The sequence below is a fragment of the Triturus cristatus genome, chromosome 12, assembly GCF_964204655.1.
Source record: "Triturus cristatus chromosome 12, aTriCri1.1, whole genome shotgun sequence".
NCBI lineage: Eukaryota > Metazoa > Chordata > Amphibia > Caudata > Salamandridae > Triturus > Triturus cristatus.
Genome location: NC_140595.1, coordinates 528,661,765 through 528,685,583, shown reverse-complemented (window position 1 = coordinate 528,685,583; position 23,819 = coordinate 528,661,765). Strand labels below are relative to the sequence as shown.

The 23,819-nt window shown below is 39.6% G+C and overlaps 1 protein-coding gene across 1 annotated transcript in view; it reads left to right on the top strand.

The window, feature by feature from the left end:
• The window catches only part of NUP93 (nucleoporin 93), a 451,198-nt gene that overhangs the window by 70,163 nt on the left and 357,216 nt on the right, over positions 1–23,819 (top strand). The window lies entirely within an intron of this gene.

Sequence of the window (23,819 nt, the reverse complement as noted above, 5' to 3'; positions counted from 1 at the left end):
ATCAGCCGAAGGCTGCTGCCTCGAGAACAGCGTTGGAGTACCATAGAACGAGAGACCTTCGCCGTAGTCTGGGCCCTCAAGAAATTACGGCCCTACTTGTTCGGAACCCACTTCCGAGTGCAGACGGACCACCGGCCCTTGCGGTGGCTGATGCAGATGAGGGGAGAGAACCCTAAGCTATTACGATGGTCAATCTCCCTCCAGGGGATGGACTTCACTGTCGAGCATCGCCCCGGGACGGATCATGCCAACGCCGACGGCCTGTCCCGGTTCTTCCGCTTCGGCGAGGAGAACCCCCCAGTGGATGGGTAGTTCTCCACACCTTTCAGCTGGGGGGGGACGCGTGTGAGACCGGCCTCACGGCGTATGCCCTCCCGATCATCCAGCCAACCTGCAACCACCCTCAAGACACGACATCTCCGACTCCGGCCGCCCCAGCCACACAGACCCGAGGGCCGGCCAGAGCCCCCGACAGACTCGACACCCTACCACGCATGTCCGCCCGAGGGAGCGGGAACCCCCGAGCCAGACCCAGAGGCGCCAGCCCAGACACACCTCGGGTCGCCTTCCCCCGGGAGGACTCGATCGGCCACCAGGCCCCTGGGGAGCAGGCGCCTCGCCTGCCGAGCGTCTGGGGTCCCTCCCAGACCCACCTGAAAAGACCAAAGAAACGAGCGGCAGGAAATCCCGCCGAACCCCCTCAGTCACCCAAGGCCCCCCTCTGCGAGGACTCCGGACTTCAAAGGGCAGGGGGAGTATAACAAGGGGTGCCGGAGGAACGAAGGGCAGAGAAGACCTGGAACCATCGAAGCCTGCTGACGCTGTCGCGGCTCCTGAATACCGAACCACCTGGGCCTGCTGAGTGACTCGCGGCCCCCAGCCATTGAACCATCTGAGCCCTGCTGACGAGATCGCGGCTCCCGACCTCCGAACCACCTGGGCCTGCTGAGTGACTCGCGGCCCCCAGCCATTGAACCATCTGAGCCCTGCTGACGAGATCGCGGCTCCCGACCTCCGACCACCTGGGCCTGCTGAGTGACTCGCGGCTCTCCCCTCGGACGAATTGGCAAGAGATCGCCCAGAGAAACAACACCCTCCAGCTCGAGGATTGTGAGCTATCCGCAGGGTACTTTGTAGAGACACTACCTTCAAAGACTGTCCCGCTACCCCCATTCCCCTACCACCGATTTGCAGTCTCTTGTACCGCTGATGTACTCCGTACGCCTTGGATCATAAAGATCCCTTGAAACCTTCGATAAAATAACCTATCGTCCTACAAAGAATACGTGTGGTGTCACTCTGTTCGTAGTGTAAGCTCAGGGTGTGCGCGCCTGGTTCGGCCTACTTGGGAGAGGTGGGTCAAAGGGGTGGGCAGGACGTGTATCGAACCCCCCTCCGGCGAACGCCTTTCCAACATACGGGGAAAAGGGATAGCCTTGCAAAGTCTCTGTAAAGGTTTTTAGTTTCTTTACTTCACATGATAGATTGTAGTTGTGCAAAATTTGTATATTTGGCGTAATTATTTATTTAGTGTGAAGAAGCACTTTTTACTCTAAATATGTTTAGAACAGTATGTGCTTGCTTGCACGTTTAAGAAGGAGCTGGGGTGATGCAGTGTGTGCGTGTGTCTTTCACTTGATATTATCACCTGCGTATATAAAAAATCCTTCTATTTTCAAGTCCTGTTTTTCAGTTTTCCACAGATATATCTAGTCCATACTTTAATGAAGTCACCATTGTCGCCTGAGCCCTCCTGCAATGAGTGGGTGGTGTCTTTCTCTATAGGTTTAATTCACCGCTGCATATCGGCCATCACAGAGAGACCAAAAAGTATCTGGTTCTGTTTAAAGAGCTTTGTGCCTGTATACGCCATTTCATTCAGGCACAGTGATTATCGAAATATTCCCCCCGCACAGTGCTCGTTTACATGTTAGACGGAAAGCTGATAAGATCAATCTTTATAAACCCACCCTGCCTCCTTATTGCCTGTATCGTATATGCACGATTAATGAATTGCTGGAAAGATGCAGTTGGAGAAGTCATTATATCGAACATCACGCTGATGTATGCACGCAATTCCTTCACTCCCTACGATCCTTTCTGACCGTGAATAGCCTGTTTTTAATTAACTATAGAAAACGGCACTGTTTTGTTTTAAATGATTGGTAGTGTCCAGTTTCTCTCCTTACAAAATTGACTGAAATTCTATTGGCTGTTACCAAAATCTGCTCTTGGAGTATGCAAAGCCGTGCCTCTCTGCCTTTGAGAGGAAATTCTTGACCGGTGCTCGCCTAGTATGCCCGGCAGCTCTGCATCACAATGCCGTTCATGCTTTTTCCACATTAACAAGATATGACAGCTAAAATGATTATTAACTAGGTAGAATGTCGGAAGTCGTCAAAAATTCACTGCTGGCTAATTGCAGATGCCGAAGAAAAGGAAGAAAAACGCCCTGAAGATCTTTGGTGGCGTTCTGTCACCCCTTTAACGGGATCTGGCATGGTACAGTCCGTTGACAATAAAATCAGCTGTGTAACCTATAAGCGGTGACTCTTACCGGCGGGGCTACTCCTCAGAATGGCAACTCACGCGCGCACAGCACTGAGTGCACCCTGCACGCGGCGAGGCTCTGGCGGAAATTGGCCGCCTCAGCTCTGCTTTGCAGGAGTCTCCACTCCTCATATTCCAGTGCCTGGGTTCTTCTGCATTTCCATAGGCGAAGAGGAGCTTCTAGAACTGTTCTGGCGCATAGTCGTAAACCTTTAATACGAGGAACTGAGCGCTGAGCCTTAGGGAAGGTTAGCTGCTCTCCGGGCTTCTAAGCTACAGGTAGGGTGGGACGAGTGTTGAATACAGCGCATGTAGTAGTTTTCATAAGAGGGAATGGATATTTTATTGCTGGCCATTGTGCGTGTGTTACTGTCGGGGGCTGGCCGCGTAGATTTGCAGTTTAATTCAGATGTGCACTTATTTACAAGTTGCCGAGTGTGAAAATGATGCGTCATTTCTGTCTCGACAAGCTTTTGGGTGGGGCGTTGTGTTTATACCCAATGTATTTGGAATGGAGCGTCATGTTTTGAAATATGACGTGATAATACGACCCAGAAAACTGGCCTCGGTGCAGTTCACATGTTGTAAGAAATTGTTCATAGTAAAAACATAAAGATGGGAGCCATAAGGCCTAACAAGTCCGTGTTTAATTGGAAGGAAGGGGGTACTGTCATTGGGTGTGGTGCTCACATCACACAGAAGGAGCGTAAAAAAGCTGCTTCGCCCTTTTAACACATTTCCTATTGCCTCCCTATTAATTCCTTAGCATGTTTGGTTGAGGAAATTATATAAAGCTGTTTTATCACAAGCGTACTCGGAGAATGTGTCTTGTTGGTTGGAGTAGGAGGTAGCGTGTGATTAGTGCACCAGCAATTTAAAATGTCATCGATCTAAAGAGTTACAGCACTGGGATAAGCAATTATTCACTGCTAAGCAGGCGGATAGTGAGAAAAACAAGCGGTGTCTGCAGTTTCATGAAGGCTTCCAGGACTTCTAGCAAAATGCACAGTAAATGCTTTTATTTTGCTTTCACTTCAAAAACATAAATGAACAGTATGCTTTGATAGGTGTTGATGGTCAGACGAGTTTATCAATAGTTCTTATCACACCGAAAATACATGTTTTGCATTTTAATGTTTGGATAAATGTTCACCAAAGGAAACAGTTGATGATTGCGATTACAAAAAAAGGTTCGTTATAAAAATAGCAGTGTAAAACAAATGATACACATTTATAAATAATTGGTTCGAAGGCTGCAAATTTATTTTGAAATATGAACGACCATCTTGTTAGCGAATAGAGCAAGCATGCAGGAACTGAGTATAGTTTTTCTAGTGGGAATATTATACTTACCATACTGTTGTATGGTAAAGATGGCGCATCCTCCAAGATATGCTGTGTAATTCTGTGTGCAGAGGTGCAAGTGGATGTGGGATATGGGCGTTTCCTATCAGATCTTGGCATTTAAAAACTGTTCTTATTAGAGCTTCTATAAACTATTACGTTTTTGAACTGTGAATTTAAGTACACATTTTAGTGAAATGATGATGAAACACAATGTTGATTTGGAGCTCTACGTAACATACTATTTAGTTAATGTAAAACGTGGAGGAAAAGGGACTTTAGTAATCTTAGCTGGTAGATTGTTGAACACAATTGTCACAATTTAGCATATTTACTGCAAATCTGTATTGGCTCTTGCTGACAATTGCTTTTTTGCGCTCTTTTATAAGTTGTATTTATTTCAGTGGATTGAAATATTCTGTATGATAAATATAGGAACATTTAACATGGTTGGATTGTCTTTGCTGAATACTGTCTGCATCGATGGTGGAAGGAGTTTTTAATTCGTAATTGCCATTCAGCTGATGGAGTACGCAATTGTGGGATTTTGAAATCTCAGATTGCAAGTTTAACATTCAATTTATCACTGTGAGGGTGCTCATGCTGTAAAGTACTGTTTCATATTTATGCTTCTGAAACCAGTATTTCGGATGATTATGTATTTTAGAATTTGAAATGCAATGTTTTAATTGCTTCACAAGTCTTGGTTTAAAGGAGCATGCATTCTGACTTCTTAAGGCATGTTGGGTATAGTTTGTTTTATTTTCAAAAAGCCTTGTTCTTTCAGGATATGGCTACATTATCTGCATTGAGTATTTATATCCCTAGACATATGAAACATTTTCATAGAATCACAGGTGGCCAAATAAACTCTGCTATTGCCAGGGCTGTAATAATAATTAGCTGGTTTATATTTCAGTTAATGCCTCATTTTTGCCCTTTTAACTGCTGCCAAACCCAAGTATTTTTGTGGGGTCAGTAAATCCGTTTTTAGCTGTGCCTTGTTTCACAGTTTGATGCAATCAGGCTGGAACCATTTATGTACCAGTATGAAGTGAAAAAACCTTACTAGTGATATAAATATATTCTATAGTCATTGCCTGCATGCCTTTAGCTTTTAAATATAAATAGAATATTTTCAGTGTTGCACATTGCTATAAACGTTTTTGCAGCCTCAAAGTTTTATTAGAGATCATACTTAAAACATTGAATAAAACATAGGGGTCTCAAAGCTACAATACGCAAAATAGTACTAAACGTAGACCACATTATTTGTACCTACAGTTGAAACAATACATATGTAAGCTATGTTGTAAATATAAGTATTCACTTACAGTTGAAGCTCCTATTTTGTTTGTTTTAGGGTAGAAATAGAATAGAAAAATGAAGCAACTAACTTTAGATGTAATAATAAGTTCTAAATGTTGAACAAGTTCTTTCTTCTGTTTACTTATATCGTCTCTTTGTTGATTTTCATTGACGTCAGCATGCTTTATGAGAGAGGCTTATGCCATGGGTTTGTGTGTCTTTCTTAGCCAGTTTATCAGTTCCCTGTGTAAAGGTGGTACCAATGGCGGTGAAATGAGGTGGTCATTTTGTAGAATGTAGGCCATTTGCTTCCCTTTGGGTGTTTTTAAACCTCTTTGTTTGCCATTGTATCATTATGACAACATGACCATAATGAGTAATTAAACCTAGCATTACTTTGATACCAGATTCCAGTCTCTGTTCGCAGCCCATTGTGCTTACAAATCATTGAACGTTCACCTTACAATTTAGAGGGATGACAGCATTTGCCCACAAACTGATCTGTAGAGTCTCCCCCCCCCCCCCCACACTGAGCTCTTTGGGTGTTTTATTGAGAGGGCAGTATGGTTCACCTTGGAGTACACCCTGCGCGATGATAGTTTTTGGAGGGTCATAGGTGAAGGTAAAAGAAGTATGTTATATGTTTATCTGCTACGGGGAAAAATGGTGTATACCGGAACTAAATATTTACACAAACACATGCCACTACCACACGCCCCCCCCCCAAAAAAAAAATAGTATATTTATTCCCTAGAAGAATGTGTAGTAAAGCAAATTAAAAACATTAAATTAAAAAATTCAAAACTGAGTTTTTTTTTACTTTGGTTGTATACATTGAAAAACAATAAAACTAATTTATCAAAAAGAGCAAAACTAACTTGACCTTGATAAGACTAAATCATACACACCAAAATAAATTGCAGTGAAGGGTACATAGTTCTCCAGTCTTAATGTTTATTCTTTCCACTTTAGTTTAGTATTCCACGTTAGTTTAGTGGTGGACATGCTTTAGTGATGTATTTTTCATGCGCTTCTACGACTCCTTTTATTTTTTTTTATTTAATTACGTATATTTTGTTTATTTTTGGTGGTTTTTAAGCACATTTGCTTCCCCGAATATACATTCTGTGCAGAGTGCGCTTTGGTTATCGTTAATGTGCATTTATTTGTTTGATCATATATTTGTGATTTTGAAAGTACATACTTTAAGCTCCGTTACGTGTATTTCTTTTAGTTAAGCAAATGTGGTTTCTTCATTAACTGCCACTAGTCATTGTTTTCATAGAGCTTGTGAATATGCATTTTAAAATAGTACTTTGACTTTCCCGCTGATGGACAATTACGTCAGTATCATTCTGTGCACACCTGGATTCTAGATAAATCTAGGCCTTGTTTAGACTTTTAAACTGCTGGATCATTATTACATTTCAACTTAACTTTTGTCCAAGTAGGTCATGGTGCATGTTTAATTGGGCCAAATGTGATACTGGTTGAGCTATTTTGTTTTAACTGTGACCCCATACTAAAGTGTTCTTTCTACGTCTACTAAAAAAAACCCTTAAAAGTACAAAACCCCGGACCAGTGTTAATTATCTGAAATTAGGTGAACTTTATCTTGGATGAGCGTTTAGTCTTGAATTTAGGGTGAAATAAAATGGTGTTGTATGTAGTTTACATCCAGCCTCATCGTGTTACTGCAGTACTTCCATTGGACCTATTGCTTTGTAACCCACCAGATAATTGTTTTGTGCAGGGCCTAGTCAACATTGTACCTAGTAGCACACTACTGCAATAAATAGTCATCAAGGTGGTGTCCTACAGCTCCAGTGGCTGTACAGCTGCACATCCACGTAGGAGGTCATGCGGTCTCCTTGGCCCCTTGCAAAGATTCTAGCATTGGTCGTACACCGGAAATTATTTGGGATGTGTGCGGTGGTTGGCCTTGCTTGTCAAACCCGTGTTTAGGGGTTGGAAGCACGGCAGGCTGCGGTTCTCCCAGTTTATTTTCTCCTTCTCGGCCGAGTCCTGCAGGGCCGTCTGTCAGCCGCTGCTTGTTATCTGAGTCATGCAGGGACTCCCCTGCGAATCTCCGGGGAATTCTGCTGCTCGCGCGCGTGGGATGCAGCTCAGCACAGGCCGCCCGTTCTGTCCCTCAGATGCTCGGCAAAAGAGCTGCTTCTGAAGACTATACCAATTCCTACTACAGTCGATGCGCTTATGTGTGCTTGAGGCGCAGAAAGGGTTGAGCAGCCAGTTTGCTTACCTTTGTGGTACGATTGTGGAGGGCATGAGGCGGAGGCGCCAAGAAGCAATAGATTTGGGCACATTTACTGTATTGTTCCGCGGTGAAGCTTTGGTGTCAGCTGCCACATGGTCGTCTCTTAGGAATGCAAAAGTATAAAGTATAATTCTTTGTAGTCCTTATGAGAAAAACAATTAGTTTAGTGTATACTTTTTGTCCATTAATCAGCATGCTGAGGAGGGGACGCATTGTAGAATTTTACAGTATTGTGTGCATTAGCCACCTTGGTATTTCTTCAGTATAATGCCTCGTGGTTTTATTTGTTCATTGTCTACCCAGAGTCGTTTTTAATAGGCCTGTAGTACTCGAGTTTATATTCTTTCGAAGAGGATTGCAGAATTAAATTGGCAAATACGCATCTGTGGGTACTCGGTTGTTTATGTGAGTGCCTATACTACCCTTTACAAATGGTGCATATTTTACAGCATAGTTTCGATTATAAGTGGCGTTAGTTAGTTAGTGTGTGTGTGTGTGTGTGTGTGTGTGTATGGGGGGGAGAAGGGCACCAGATGCGGTGCACTGTTAAAATAAAGGCATCTGTGTGTACAATTGAACACGTACTATTGTACCGTGACGAATGTGGGGGGCATCACCTCAAAAAAGAGATAGGTCACATTGTCTTTTATCTTTCAGACTAGCTTGTGATATGTTCTATTGAATGATAAATGCAGGGTGTATAGTTAAAGATTTCTGTCTCTGTATTCGAATGATAGTGGGTGTGGTCTTTAAGAGAGACTTTTAGTCCGTGTATTTTTCCAGCCCTGCATTGCAGATATGTAAATATGAACCAAATAAAGCCATAATTTGATCTGATCTGGTTGCCATTTACGGAATTATATGACACAACTACACATGCTGTTTGTGCTTTTCTTAAAATGGAAAATAATTTTGCCGTCCGTATGAACACATGCAATGTATGTGGTAATGTGATAGCTCTGCCTTTTTTCCTGAAATGGGGCATTTTTCTCTTTTTGATGCACAATCCGAAGAGGATTTATAACCCGCGTTCTTTCTGTTTAATAAGTTTGATATTTTCTTTCTTCCTTCTTAGCTCTGTGTTTGTTTAATTAAAGTCTTTATTCCACCTATCCGCATTTTAACAAAAGCTGCAACTCGATGTCAACCATCGTGGTTTTATTGCGTGCCAAAGGTGTGGATTTGTGCATCCAAAACGTAAGAAATTGAAAGAATTAGGACAATTCCTTGGTAGTGAGCACGTTTGTTTGCTGTGTCTGTGCTTGAAGAATTTTTTGCAGGCATTTTTTTTTTTACATCTCGTCTTTTTTATTCATTTATGTTTCACTGCATACAAATGCAAACAGACACAACACCGCATTGGAAATATGCTGATCCTTTCAGTAGGTATTTGCACCTAAGATATATATATTTTTTAAATCTGGAAAACCAAAATGGATATCTTCTTAGTCTAGAATAGCAAATTTCGAAGTGGTTTTAGTCCGTTTTCTGTGCCTCTGACTGAGCGTGTTTGAGCTCAACATCTTTGTATTTTACGATACACATACGATTATATATCCACCTTCTGGTTAACTGTGTGTATGCAAATATATTTACATATAAAACCATCATGCATGATTACATATAACTATTTCTATTTCTGGATTATTGATGTATGCCATTAGAATCCTGAATTATGAGCCAGTGAGCGTCCCGTGCTATGTGTTCTTCACTTTGTATGTCAAAAATGAGGTTCTAATAGAAGCTGCTGTCTTTCTTTATCATTACACTGCTAAAACTCATATCTACTTGGGACCGGTTCAGTGGGTAGCATAAGTGCCCTGAAAACCCACCTCACAAAAATCTATCTTGGATGGGCAAAACATTAATAAATCACTAAATACCCACATTACAGAATTATGAATTTCTTATGCTCGCCTCAGTGGGAAAGGCTCATGTGAGAGTGAATTGTGCACCTCTCCGTGGGGATTGGGAAAGCCCTAAAATAGTCATCTTCATTAACTGCCATCAGTTAGATTTGAACATTAACGCCATGGCTACATCTGCAATGCAGCTACTAAGAAAAATCAAGGCATTTAACACAGACTCTGGCCTCTAGATGTGAGCACCTGCAGTGGCACATACCGTCTGACTACTCTTTCCTCAGCGGCCTTCCTAGAACCACATGCCCACTTAAAAGCAGTACTGCACTCGTCAGCCTAAGTAGTATATTATAGGTATTCAGAATATTGCCCTTTCGGCCAGCCTCATACAACCCTGAGAACAGCTGTATAGTATGTAATATGGGGTTCCAAGACCTCACTGCGCTTTTTCCCCGAACTGGTCCTCCGGGTGGCCGAGATAGGGCTATATTCCAAAATGGGGTCTGCATGTTGATGGTATCTGTGCTGTGTCCTTAGTAGAGAGAAGATCAATTTGCTGCACTGTAACTCCGTGTGAGCTTGTGGGCGCCCCTAGTTTTAGGATTTTATCTCGGTTACCATGATTGTTCATACCAATGTTTTTATTATGTATAATCTGCATATTTATTATTGGCCGTCTGAAAGTTTTATTCGATTTTATGTATAAATTGATAAGTTATTTGGCGTCATCTATGAATTTATGAGAACACAAAAAAGCTTATACAGCACACCCTTATGTAAAATGATCTGTCCAACCCTAGTATGGGAAGAATTCAAAACACAACCACAATTCATATATTAGTCCAGTTGATATTGGAAAACTAAATTAAATCAATGTTGTTCAAAACCAACACAGTCCAAACCAAGTCAAACAATTTTCAGATCCTTGTCTTTATTGGTTCTTTTTTTAAGAAGATTCCCAGCACACGATCTAGCCGACACGTGTTTCGTCTGTACTCAGACTTTTTTAAGGCAGGAAAAGTAAGTTTATATAATAAATATGCCATATAAATACAAAATACAGAAATAATCCTATTTACAATGAGGTCAAAATTATACTTATCACAACCTTCTCTTACTGAGAGCCAATACAGTGAAATTTAATCACAATTTAAAATTGTTAGATCTATACACCTTAACACAATAATACATTTCTCTGTAGAGTAACCTTATGTACCAGAAAAACAATCTAAAAAAAGAAAGAAGAAAAGACCCAAGTGACATAAATAAAGTAACCCTTTAAGAGACAGAAAAAAGAGGGAAAAAACGAGAACATGCCAAAAAGTAGAACTGTTTTCACACGGCTGCAAGAGATTGATGAAAACAATAGAACAGACACCAAAATTGTGTTCATAAAGAAAGAACTGTGATAGCGTTATATGTAAACCATGCAGATAACTCAGCACCGTGTCCCGGTAGAAGGACATACCGAAAGATAAGCCGATACACCAAGTCTTTAAAACCAGTATAACAAACCACCGATATAGGAATACGGCGACAGTCAATTCAAATAACGTGTAAGCACAAAATGCATCAGACTGAATAGGAAGTGTCCTATGTATTTCCAGTGGACAATCCGTAAATCTAATTTCACAGAATAAAAAAGAAAATGTATTAAGTCAATGAATGGCACCATATGCAGATAATACTATACATCTGATCCCCGTCAGGAATATTAAACTATCGACCTGGGGAACAAAAACGTCAAAGGCGCTCGTGAAAGATTGCCCTGCCTAACAGCAATATGTATATAGATCTAGTAAAATCTTAATGGCCCCGAATCAGGCAACATTGGCTATATCCAAGTGCTGCGTCTGTCAAAAATGCAGAGGGAGCAATTGTTCCGTAACTGGGGTATCTAGGAAAGTATCAAGACTGAACATATATATTGCAATTGCTGGCGATTCTATGGAGCACAATATTGTTGAATACTATCAAAAGGAGTTAAGAGGTATCAACAACTCAAGGATAGCACAACACATCTGTTGCACAAAGTTGACCAACATAATTGCAACGAATAACTAGGTATTTTCCTGGAGAAAAATATACAACCAGGAATTGGATGTTTCTGCTTTGGAATGTCAAAGTAGAAAAACAATATCTGTTGATCACACTCACCCACATGCAAGAAAATAGTATGCAACTAGTGATTTGACGAGTCGCGGGTTAACAATTGGCCTGCTGGGTGCCGCAAGGTATCTCGCTAATAAATAGAGAGGAAAAAAAAAAAACTGTTGTAAACTCTAGTAATACTGGCGTGATCAAAATAAAATGACAACTGCCTCACTGAAACATACCTCCAATAGGCACAGTCTTCGATATATGTGAGGCAAAAAGTCAGTCAGTACGAAGTAGGAGCTTCGGAGAATAGTCAAAAACAAAGGTACCTATCCATGATAAGAATGTACCTACCAAAGAAAAAGTGAGGTACATAATCCAGTCGACAGGATATACAGCAATGAGAGTCTACCCCTAATTACCTAACTGTGTACTCGCCCTGAAAGTAGTGTTGTTGACTGCAACTGGTGGCACTGCAGTCCGCTCGCAAAGGGTAAAGCAAGGCATCAGTAGCCATATTGACCTTTTGAAGTCTCGATCACGTATCACGTGATCCGTGAAAGCGTGGTGCTCATGTGACCCGAACTGAATTGAAACGTTACTAGGCAAAAGGACGGCCGCCATCTTATAGTGTTCACTCAGATGATTAAAACAGCACTAAGTCGGGGGTGTGCTCTAACTATCGGCCAACCTAAGTATATATTGTTCGATATGTTTATCATATAGTCAAACATAAAAACAGCCAAATAAACTAATGTTAACAAAGCCTGCCATTAGTCAAAAGTGTATCAGGCTATTATCGTATCTAATGAAAAAAGGAGAAGATAATCTACATCGGGACCAGACAGTAAATTTGTGTAAAACATAGTACAGACTAAATGTAACAGTATAGCACAAGATGTTGTGCAACTGCTACAGGCCAGATATATACAGTGCATACAAACATAGTTCAATCCACGAATAGCGATAGTTCTTGGAGCAATGGAATTAAAAGAGCTTTGATCCGTCAGTTAGATAGCTCTGGTAAGAAATGGAAGCACAATATAACACCATATTTGCATGGGAGTATAGATAGACTAATGTCCCATCACCATTGTGTATTATTTAAACTAAGCAGAGTTAGACAGAGAGGTGACCCCATACTTTAACAGTACAACATAGTAAATTGAATCACATAGATTGCAATACCAAATAGACAAGATACACTTAAAGGACTATAGATGGTACACATATACTGATAAATAGATATAGCCCAAATGTGTTTCGATAAAACCACAATTTTGATCATTATAAGGAATATTATGGATACTGTCCCCCCAATTAGCATAATGGAATCTCATTAATGCAACGATCTTTATTATCAGGATCATAAAAGTATCCTACCTCTAAAAATAACAATTTACTTATTCCTTTTTGTTTAACAGGGCACAAAATATATATTTTATGGTGCACGATATTAGTCCTTTAAGAAAACATGAAGTTCTCTATCGGTATTAAGCCCCAAGTCAACTGTTCTCAATTTGATCAGGCACTTCGATTAAAGTTTTCTAAGTGCAGTGGTTTTATCGCCTCCACGTGGATCATCGTGTACCATGGCGATCCCATGAAACCTAATTCGTATTACCTCTACATTGGTGTGTGCAGTGTTGTAATGTACTGTTAGTGGGTAGTTGGCGTTGTTATTACGGATGGCTCTGATATGTTCTTGTATCCGCTCTTTGAGTGGTCTGATGGTACTGCCCACATAGATTAGGTTACAATGACAAATGATGCAGTATACTATGAACTTAGTGTTGCAGTTCATGAAATGGTTTATGAAATGGTGTATTTGATGTGTTTGCCAGGTATTGTATCTGAAGTTTGTTATTTTATTTTCCGCAAATTAGCAAACACTACACATTGTGTGCATTTATAGAAACCCTTGGGTTTCGCTGGTAACCATGATCGATGTTGGTCTGTCCCTCTCTTGCCTATATAGGAGGGACTCAGTATATTACGCAACGTTCTGCCTCTTTTGTATGTAATGTGGGGTTTGTTAGAAATGTATGGATCTAGGTCATGATCCAATTTCAACAAATGCCAATGAAAAACAAGTGTTCACAAGGAACTCAATTCATTAAACAATTTTTTGATATGCAAAATAAAATTATTTGCGCAAACTCAATTTGATTCACACTATTAATATCCAATACAACCTTTGGATAGGTCCAGGTACACTTACCATAAATAGTGTTTAAGCAAGCCCATCACAGCAATAAATCAATTTTTTACTTACTCCAGCCGAAGTAAGTGGCATTTATTTTGCATTCACAGCTTATACCACAAATGTATTGCATTATACAAATTTTAAAAAAAAGAAATTCTGCATATAATAGCGCAATGTGAGTGATACCTGAGTCCCAGTGGAGTGACCATAACCTAACTTAGTGAGCATGAAGTGAAAACAAGTGAAAAAGTGGAGTATTGGTTATTGGAAAACACATCAAAAGGAGAGCTGTACACAATAAGGAATACATTATTTTAGGATCTCTCTTCTGTTTGTTTGTCAACGGCGTTTCGACCCTCTCTTGATACGGGGTCTTTTCAGGACAACGTTTCTAGGGAGAGTACAGCACAGGGCATCTATTACAGGATGGTTCGTAGCAGAAAGGATAATTGCTGTTGGATCTTGGGGAACCGAGGATCAGATCAGCATAATAGCTGAGCTGTTGGATGGTTCTGTAAATTGCATGGTCATTACGGGTAGATGGTTAAAACCCTTGGATGTGGCCTGATGCAATAATTTCATTAAATGCAGTGCCGGGATGAGTAAAGCGTCGCGTGGGGACCTCTCAGTCGAGCGATGATTTTGAATGCAAAATAAATGCCACTTACTTCGGCTGGAGTAAGTACAAAATTGATTTATTCCTGAGATGGGCTTGCTTAGACACTATTTATGGTAAAGTGTACCTGGACCTATCCAAAGGTTGTATTGGATATTAATAGTGTGAATCAAATTGAGTTTGCGCAAATAATTTTATTTTGCATATCAAAAAATTGTTTAATGAATTGAGTTCCTTGTGAACACTTGTTTTTCTGGCATTAGTGCTTACCCAGTTCACAAGGACGTATATCTTTCTCTCGTTTCTTGAAATAATGTTCTTTATTGTCATAAAAACATTGTTACTATGTGAGTTGTACTGCATTATCAGAGCAATCTGTTTCCTCTCTGCTTCCTGCCTCTTTTTTGATTTAGATTTGAGAAGTCCTTTACGTTTTGTCATGTTGATCCTATTATGTGCTTTCTCTAATATGGTGCGATCATATCCTCTAATGAGGAATTGTTTTAAAATGTATGATCTCCTCTGAAACACACCATCGTTACTGCAATTCCTTCTCAGGCGAGTCATTTCGCCAAAGGGTATTGCACAAATTTGGGAACCAGGGTGGGCACTACTGGCGTGCAACACAGAGTTGCATGCTGTAATTTTGCAAAATAGTTTGCACTCCAATTTTCCATCCTCAACAAATAGTGTGATGTCCAGAAAGTCAATTTGTTTTGTATTGATATTGTGTGTAAAGCTCAGATCATAATCATTTGTATTCAGATGTTCAATGAAGATGTCAAAAGTGGATCTATCCCCACTCCATATCATCAGGATATCGTCAATGAATCTACCCCAATAAATGATGGGGTTAGTCAAAGTCGGTGGGCATAGTTTCCAAATATGGTGTTCTTCAAAGAAGCCCATATAAATGTTGGCAAACGATGGGGAGAATTTTGCAACCATTGTAACCCCAGAGTGTTGTTTATACCAGGTCTCATTATGTATAAAGTAGTTGTTGCTAAGTGTCAATCTCGTGAATTCGAGAAGCATAACAGTGTGTTCATACAGAGTCGCGTCACGTTTGGATAGAAAGTATGTGAGTGCTTCCATCCCTTTAGAAAAAGGAATGCTGGTATATAAGGCACTCACGTCTAGGGTGATAAAAGTAAGGCCCTCAGTCCAAGCTAGATCTTCCAATTTGTTGAGAAGATTCTTGGTATCCTCAATAAAAGCAGGTAAGTTTCTGACTATTGGTTGCAAGTAAATATCTATATATTCTGAGATGCGTTCTATAGGTCCCCCTATCCCTGATATAATGGGCCTCCCAGGAGGCGCGATAGGATTTTTATGTATTTTGGGCAGGGTATACATGTGTGCTGCTCTGGGTGTTGCATTTAAACATGTACTTGACCTCAATGTCTGATAATAGGCCGCAACTCTGCCAGTATCTCAGTGTTTTATCTACCAGATTGTTAACTTCATGCATGTGGTTTTGGGAAATTTTGGTATATGACTCTTCATCAGACAGCTGACTATCAATTTCTCCATTGTAATAGTCCCTATCCATCAGCACTATGTTGCCCCCTTTATCTGCTTCCTTAATAGCTAAGTTGGGAAACTGATAATTCATAAAGGGCAGTTCTTTCTTCCTTGCTAAGATTGTCCTTGAATCTACTGGGTGCAATTAATATCTTGTCCTCCAGTTTAAACTAGTCTTGAGTTACAGCCTTGTAAAAACTGTTGATCATATTGTCTGGGGGTAGTACTGGCGTAAAAATAGACTTGGTTCTCAATCCACTATCCCTCTGATAGTTGGTTCCTATATCCAAGTCTTGTAGTATTTCTCCTACACTAGGTACACCTCCAAGCTGTCATCCATTGATAAAAGCAGTTGTATGTTTTCAATGTCCCTAATTGTTTGACCACTATCATCCACTGTATATATAGGTACTGGACACGTTTTTTTGTGATCGAAGAATTTCTTTAATTTGAGCTTACGGACAAATGTGAACAAATCTATGTGAATTTGTGTAAAATCAGGTCTGGACATTGGACAAAAACTTAAGCCTTTTTTAAATACATTAGTTTCGGCATTGGTTAATATTTGTTTAGACAAATTAACAATAGATGCATCATTCTGTTGGTCTAAAGCAGTTGGTATTGTAGATGGGTTGTTAACAATCGATACTACATTTGCTTGACTCATCAGTTCTTCTGTATGCGTGTCACTGACCTCGTCACGCTTTTGTTCTCTTCTTGGTATGTTCTTTCTGCCCCCCCGCCTGGTTCTCTCCCTCCTGTATTCTTTTTGTTGTATCCTAGTTGTGTCCCTTTCCTGTATCGTTCCAGCTCCAATAAAAAGATGAACCTGTAGCATTTATATCATTCTGTCCTGCAGCAGACAAGGTTTCACTTCTGGCCTCACTTGTTTCACTTGTGATGCTTGAGAGATCTGACTCACTTGCTGATTCTTGGGTTTCAGATCTCTTGTCATTGAGAGCAGTGACCCCCCCTCTTGATTTAACTTCGTCAAACTTTTTCGCAAAGGTAACATTTCTACAGTTTTTCTAGTCGTTATCGTCTCTCTTAAGTTTGCGAATTGTTTTGTCCCTAATGTATGTTTGGTGTGAGTTAAGAACATCTTTAAGTATTTTAAAGTTCTCCATCAGTGGCTTCTGAAAGATCTCTGTTACCATGATTGTTCATACCAAAGTTTTTATTATGTATAATCTGCATATTTATTATTGGCCGTCTGAAAGTTTTATTCATTTTTATGTATCAATTGATAAGTTATTTGGCGTGAACTATGAATTAATGACGCTTGGCCTATAGTGTTTACGTACAGGTTGAAATTACATATGTATACATCTTGTTCGGAACTGCCAATTGTTTACATTGTGCTTTTAAGTTCTTTGACCAAAAGAAAGTGTTATTGATGATGATGATAACCAGTGTTTCTTTTCATTGTTTCAACATTCACATCCATCCCATCATTATTCATCATTTGTTTTCCACCCTCTTCCATTTGCATCACTCCATTTCCCATTTGTGCACCTTGCATTGAATTCGTCCCATTTATTCCATTCATTCCCGGCTGAACAAAATTCATATTTGAATTCGTTTGGTTCTGGGATCCTCGCTCAAACTTCTTTGACTAGGCAGTCATCAACTTTTCTTTGATATTTTTCTGCTTTGCTTTAATAAAAGCACTAGTATAGTTCACCGGCTTCAGGATATCATCTGTATTTTTTGTCTGCCAGCATTATTCACCCTGTTGTATGTGATTACTAAGCTCTGGTCGCAAGCCCATGACAAAAGCATAAACAAAGCTATAGACATCATCTTTCTAGGGATCCATAACTCCAGTGTGTTTCTTTCAAAACGGCATGAGGCTCTTACTGACTCGGATCCTTTGAGGTTCTCAACATTTTTACCAAGTTTATTTCCTTTTCAGGCTCTCTTTTCTTCAGATGCTCAATTGCCTGTTTATATTTATTAGCTACTTCCTCAAAGGGAGCATTATTAGGAGCACTCCTAGCTAGTTCTTCAGTTGGCTATGCAACCACTGCCTTAAACTCTGCCCGCTAATCATTAGGAACTGCATTCTCAAATAATGATTTCCAATCAGTCCACATCACCTGTGATATGTTTGTCAAACGGTGTGCTTCTTTGTACCACTTCTCTGGTTCTTCTCGTAGTTTAGGAAAAGTTATATTAAAAGATTCCCTCTATGCACTTCCCTCAAAGGAGATTCTAAAACGGTTCCTGTTTCAGCTTCCAAAAAACTTACTGTACCCCTTGCTCTGCCTTCAGTCCCCTTTGCATTTTTTGTCACTCGCTGTCCCTTTCTTCCATCTTTCCTTCTATTTCTTCAGGTCACTGCATTCCCTTGTTTTTTTCAATCACGTCTCTGTTATGAGCTCTGAGTGATTAAACCAATTTCTTGAATTTTATCATGAGTCAAATTCTTTTTATAAATTTATTTCACATTTTAATTTTTACTAATCTCTGCTTCACATTTGTCAGCGAACTCCTGGCTTATTATGTGCTTTGTTTCCACATCTGGCTGCTTCTTTAATCAAATATCTAATTCCATCGGCATTGCATGTCAAAAGTATGTTTAAATCAATGTTGCTCTGTAACATTTCACCAAATGCAATTTTTTAAAAATGGCACTAATAAGTTTGAAGAGGCTTTTCGCCACTACTGTTCTCTTAGGTAAATGGACTTGCGCTCAAGCGACAAATTAAGTATCTGGTATGAGACATTGCTGTCATTGCTGTCTTTGTCGGAGCACTTGCTACCACTGCTGTGGGAGCTTGCACTGTAGTGACATCTCCTCCCGCTCCCATGTCGGGTTCGAACCAGAACTTCATGTTCCACTGCTCTTGGTGTATATCGCGGAGGTCTACAATTCAGGAGATCATTAAGGGAATTATCCATCCATCAGAATCATTACCCTTTTCTGCTTCTTTAGTCTTGTTCTGATCGTTTGCTTTTTTGACTATGGCAGGATAAGTTCTTACTCCTTCCACTATATTCTCCCTCCATCAAAGTATACTTTTCTTGTTAATCTCACTTACTCTCCAACCACTGTCAGAATGAACCCTTCACTTGCTTTCACATCCTCTTTCTCTCCTTCTCTTTTGGCATTCAGTCCCTTTTATTTAGTGCACAAACGTACGTCTGGGCATCGGCTTAATGCCATTCATGGTTTGTCTAAGGAAATCCAGCTTTCTAGTATTAAAAGTACCCTCTAAAGGAAACTGTAAAACTTTATCAGAGGCAAGGTATTCATGCCATTCAGAAATCCAAGTGCAAGTATCAAACCCCAAATCCATAATTTCGTATGTAGGTGTCCCGTTGGGCTGGTATTTTCTGACCCTAAGCAGCAGATACAACAAAAGTCCTAGGGTTTTCCAAAGCATTACCCATTGTATGTACTTAAAACAATCTCAAAATGACATCAAACAAACGAGCGAACAACAACCTCATCCCAGCTCTGTCAAAGGTCAACCTCTCACTGTGTGGTAACCATCCAATGACAGTGAGGCTTTGTGGTGACGTCTCATCAGTCCCAGCACGGCTCACTAACTGACTAACCAATCACAGCACATCTTCTTAGTGAATGAGGAAAAGAATTGCAAAACATTTCCATATCAATTTAAACTAAATCAAACCTGGTCTGCTTAACCTAAATAGTAAGCAAGTCAACAAGTTAAAGTAAATCAAGTCAAATCTCACATTTAATAACAAAAGAGTAATGGGAATGGCACCCTTCACAGTACTGTTAAAAATCTAAATTCATACTAGGTAAACACCCCTCCACCAGAAATCCACCCTGGTGAATGCTCTTACTCCCATGCACCTGGGAAGAAAAATACACAAACCTAGATTAGACACTCAATCCTAGAAAAGAAAGCTCATTCGTTTAAGAAACTCCTACCTGTGTATGCGGCTCCATGCACTACACACTATTTTATGCAGACAAGTAAAACCACAATATTTCAAGATCTTGGATTTCGACAAATCAGTAACCAAACCATAATGAAGAAATACATTCACAATATAGTGATTAGTTCCCCAACTGAACCAACAATCAACATCGCATATCCAAACATCTCACAAAGCGCATAGCAATCCATTCCACAAACTCTTACTTCATCATACTTCACAAATGCACAAATCATGCATCAGTCAGCTCACACTATTCATTCTTACACTCTTAATGGTTCAGGAGTGAATTGCAAGTCAGAGCTCCCGAGAAAATCCAGCCTCAGAAAACACCAGTGGAGTTTCGGAAAATCCCACAATATCTCGGAATAGGCATTAAGCACCAAGAAAATCATTTGGAAACCTCTTACAAAGAGGATGTGCTCTTTATAATGCTTCCATACTCTGCAACCACTTTGTGGGAGCGAAAACCGTACCCCAATATTTTAGGACACCCCAAAATTATAGAAACCTCAAAGTTTACCTGATATAGTTCTCACACCAGAAATAAGTGCGCAAAAGGCACCCTTCCTGACATCAGTTTAGCAGAATATTAAAAATAAGTAGCTGGGACCGCTCAATAATTGAGTTCCATGTCAGAGAAAAGTTAAAGGGTTTGGCTTTTTTCAGAAATCTGAAAATCAAGAAGTACAGAATCAATGGCATAAAGGCTCAAATGCAGAGTTATTACTCTGTAGTCAAAAAACAAAAATCATTCTAAGTCCCCAGTGAGCTGGAAAATCCGAAAGGCGTCAAGCACCATCCCTATTATTATCAAAGGATTAAAAAATCTTCTAGCTTACCCTCAAAATCAAGGGGTTCTTATACTCCATCTTTGCATAAAATTAGCTAAAACTGCAGCTTCATCATAGCATGATAGTATGTAGCCTCTCTTTAGCAAATCAGATTGTAATTAGGCCAATACCATAACACATTAGCATTATAGCATCTCGCATTGGGTTTAAGGTAGTGCGGTAAGTGATGGCGCCTCTACGTGTGAACGTTAGTGTCAAACAAGTTTCAACACGGTGCTACACGTGGGGGGATAACCCTAAACCCCATAAGCAGACCGAAGTCTAGTACAAAGATTTACAGAAGACCTGTGCACACGTTTAAAGTATCAGCAGTATGAGTTACTGTATGTGATGAAAAGAGAAATCAATAAAACAACGATCAAATGGCGTATTTTCTTTCTTTGTGGATTTAATCGGTGATCAAATGCCAAACCAACACGTGTTTCATCAGGGTGCTACTGCCATTCGGAGATGTTCAAATTAAATATGAAACATTTTTTAAAATAGTTCCCATAAATGACTATCACTAGTTTATCTACAGAAGAAAGACCTTGTATGCTTCAATGTATCAAGAACACTCAAAGTTTCATTAATAATCTTTGTAGTCCTAACGGTGAGAAAAACATTACATCAGCTGTCTTCGCTTTTGCAGAGTTTGAGAGACGAGAAGATGGGCCGTGGAACATGATTTGAGGGGTGAATACAGGAGTGCATGACAGAATCAGCATCCATTTTATCTAAAATTGAGTTTTCACCTAAAGGCGGCACAACTAATTTATGTTAATAAAAACACTTTTATATCTCATATTAAACTCACTTTAACTGCAATCCTTTGAACTCATCATTTGCGTATTGGATCCAACACAAAAATTATTAATACGCGCTATTATTGCACAAAGATGAAGATTTTAAAATGTGTGTGTATGTGTTTGTTTGTTTGTTTTGTTATTATTCCAAAGGCCACACTTTCCTTACTCCAGCAAAGTGAACAAGCCTACCATCCGTTAATGGTTAAACATAATTTATTTCAGTGACTTTATAAGCTGTCACTCATAACACGTTTTTACCCCCTCAGGGTTTTAATCAGATGAGATTGCAGAGTGATCAGTTGTTCTAATCTTAAACGAAATGTGCCTAGACATCTGAAAAAATATCAGGGGTTTCAGTAATTGGCACATTATCAATGGTGAAATAATTGAAGACTTATTGTGAAATGAATAGAGAAGAGGCGACGCCTGAATAAACCCTATAAGGTGAGATGTTTAACAATATAGCACAAACTAGAAATATTAAAAGGTCTTTGTTAAGAATTTGTAGTAAGAACAGGAACCTATTTCCTCTGTGCTTGTCCTCTTTTACTGCAGTGATTGACAACATGCGAGCCAGCATAAGGCTATTCAGTATCAAGCAACATCTATGATATCAGGAGGACTAGTAGATAAAAAATTGAGAGGTAAAATTCACATAATTATAAATCACCCTATGGTAAATAAAAAGTGTATCAAAAACTAAGTGGGCTAACTGACCAACAACCAAAACCAGCTAAAATATTATTTAGTGACCACTGTTGTGCAGCTCTTGAAGTATAAATGTTGTTAGTAATTACTTCATCGTCCCTGCAACGAGCCGAATCTAATATCAAGCAAAGTGCGTCTCTCTAACTTTTTGCTTGAAACTAAGAATAAGCTATCACTTGAATGTAAAAACAGGAAAGGCTGATTCTTATGGAACAAATGTTAATGAATCTTGATTCGCGTAGTAATTTATGTTTATTAAAAAAACGGTTTGGATTTTCATTGGCAACATAAGTTGATTTATGATTTTATGTTTGTAACAGCCCTGAAGAAGCGCGTTGTAGCGCGAAACACTTGTCTGTTTGCTGTATTGAAGGCTGTTTGCTGCATATAATAAAGCATCTAAAGAAGGAATACAAGAAAATTAGAAGAAACAAAGATGACAAAGTCATTATTGTTTGCTTGATCTCAGTGCAGTGCTGTTTGAATGTTATAAATACTGCACTGGTGGGACCAGTATCTGGGATATTCATATATATCTATATCATAATGACCTTTGTAGGTGGCCCCTACAGTTTTAGCTTAGCTGTAACTCAATCTGTGCCCCCCTAAAATCCACTTGTAGAGACGTCACTGCATTGTACTTTATTTTCTACACTATCACATTAAGGAATATCTCCCCATTCATGATGATGAATGTTTAGGGACTACAGTGGCGTGGGAAGTGGACATTTAATTGCAGAGTTATTGTGGTTAAAAAATGTGAGCGATATTCGTATCAAAATTGAAACTTGACTTACTAGAGGTAGAAAGAAAGCATAATTCTACAATACTCCATTTTATATTATGTAAGGATTTGCATTGCAGGACCAAATAAATGACAGCTAATGCTAAAGACCTATTTCTGAAAATAGATCAGTACAATACAGTGAAGATGGGTGTGTGGCAGGGAGCTCCTGGCCATCGGAGTGCATGGTAAGAGCTTGGTTTTGTGGAAGAAATCAGATATCCCAGTAGTAATAGTGTAAATGGGGAATGCCTCAAACGCTTCTAATGGTCACTGTATTCTGCTGACCTCATCATGAAGCGGTTAAGGATGGGTCTACTGCTAGTCTAACACCCTTCCAATGCTATTTATCAATGAAGGAGAAGCTTTAGATTCACCGATTTGTTTAGGTATTACAGACCGTTTATGGCCTTAAAACAACTATAGTGCTGGTCCAGGTAGGTATATTTTAAATAGTAAATTGAGCTTTGAAGTGTACTCAGGATGGCAGTGGTTGGGTGAGCAAATGGATCATGTCACATTTCAATAACTCTTCGTCAGAACAGCATATTTGGTAGTTGAAATATTTTTTATGGGTCTGGAAAAATTTAGCGTGCCAAAGTATAAATGTTTAATTTTAAACCTGTGACCTTTAGCAATATGAGATTTATTTTTTAAAGGGAGTTACTTGGAATTTGAAAGCTTTGTCATCTTCTACTGATCTTTACTCAGATTAACCGATGAATCGGTTTGAGTGGTGTAACCTACATGTATATTATTCGCCTTTGTATATTTTGTGTCTTGTCTCTTCCCCCATCATCACCTTACCTTTCTGATTGGGAGGTCAAGAGACCTTGTTAATTATGTAATGTCGATCTTCCAGGACTGATCTCCTTTTACGCTATTTATATCTTTCTTTTGAATTGCAATTCAATTATAATATCCAATTAAAAAGGGTGGGAACAGTTGAGCTGGTTTAGGGAGGAGAGTTCAAGAAGCTGATCTG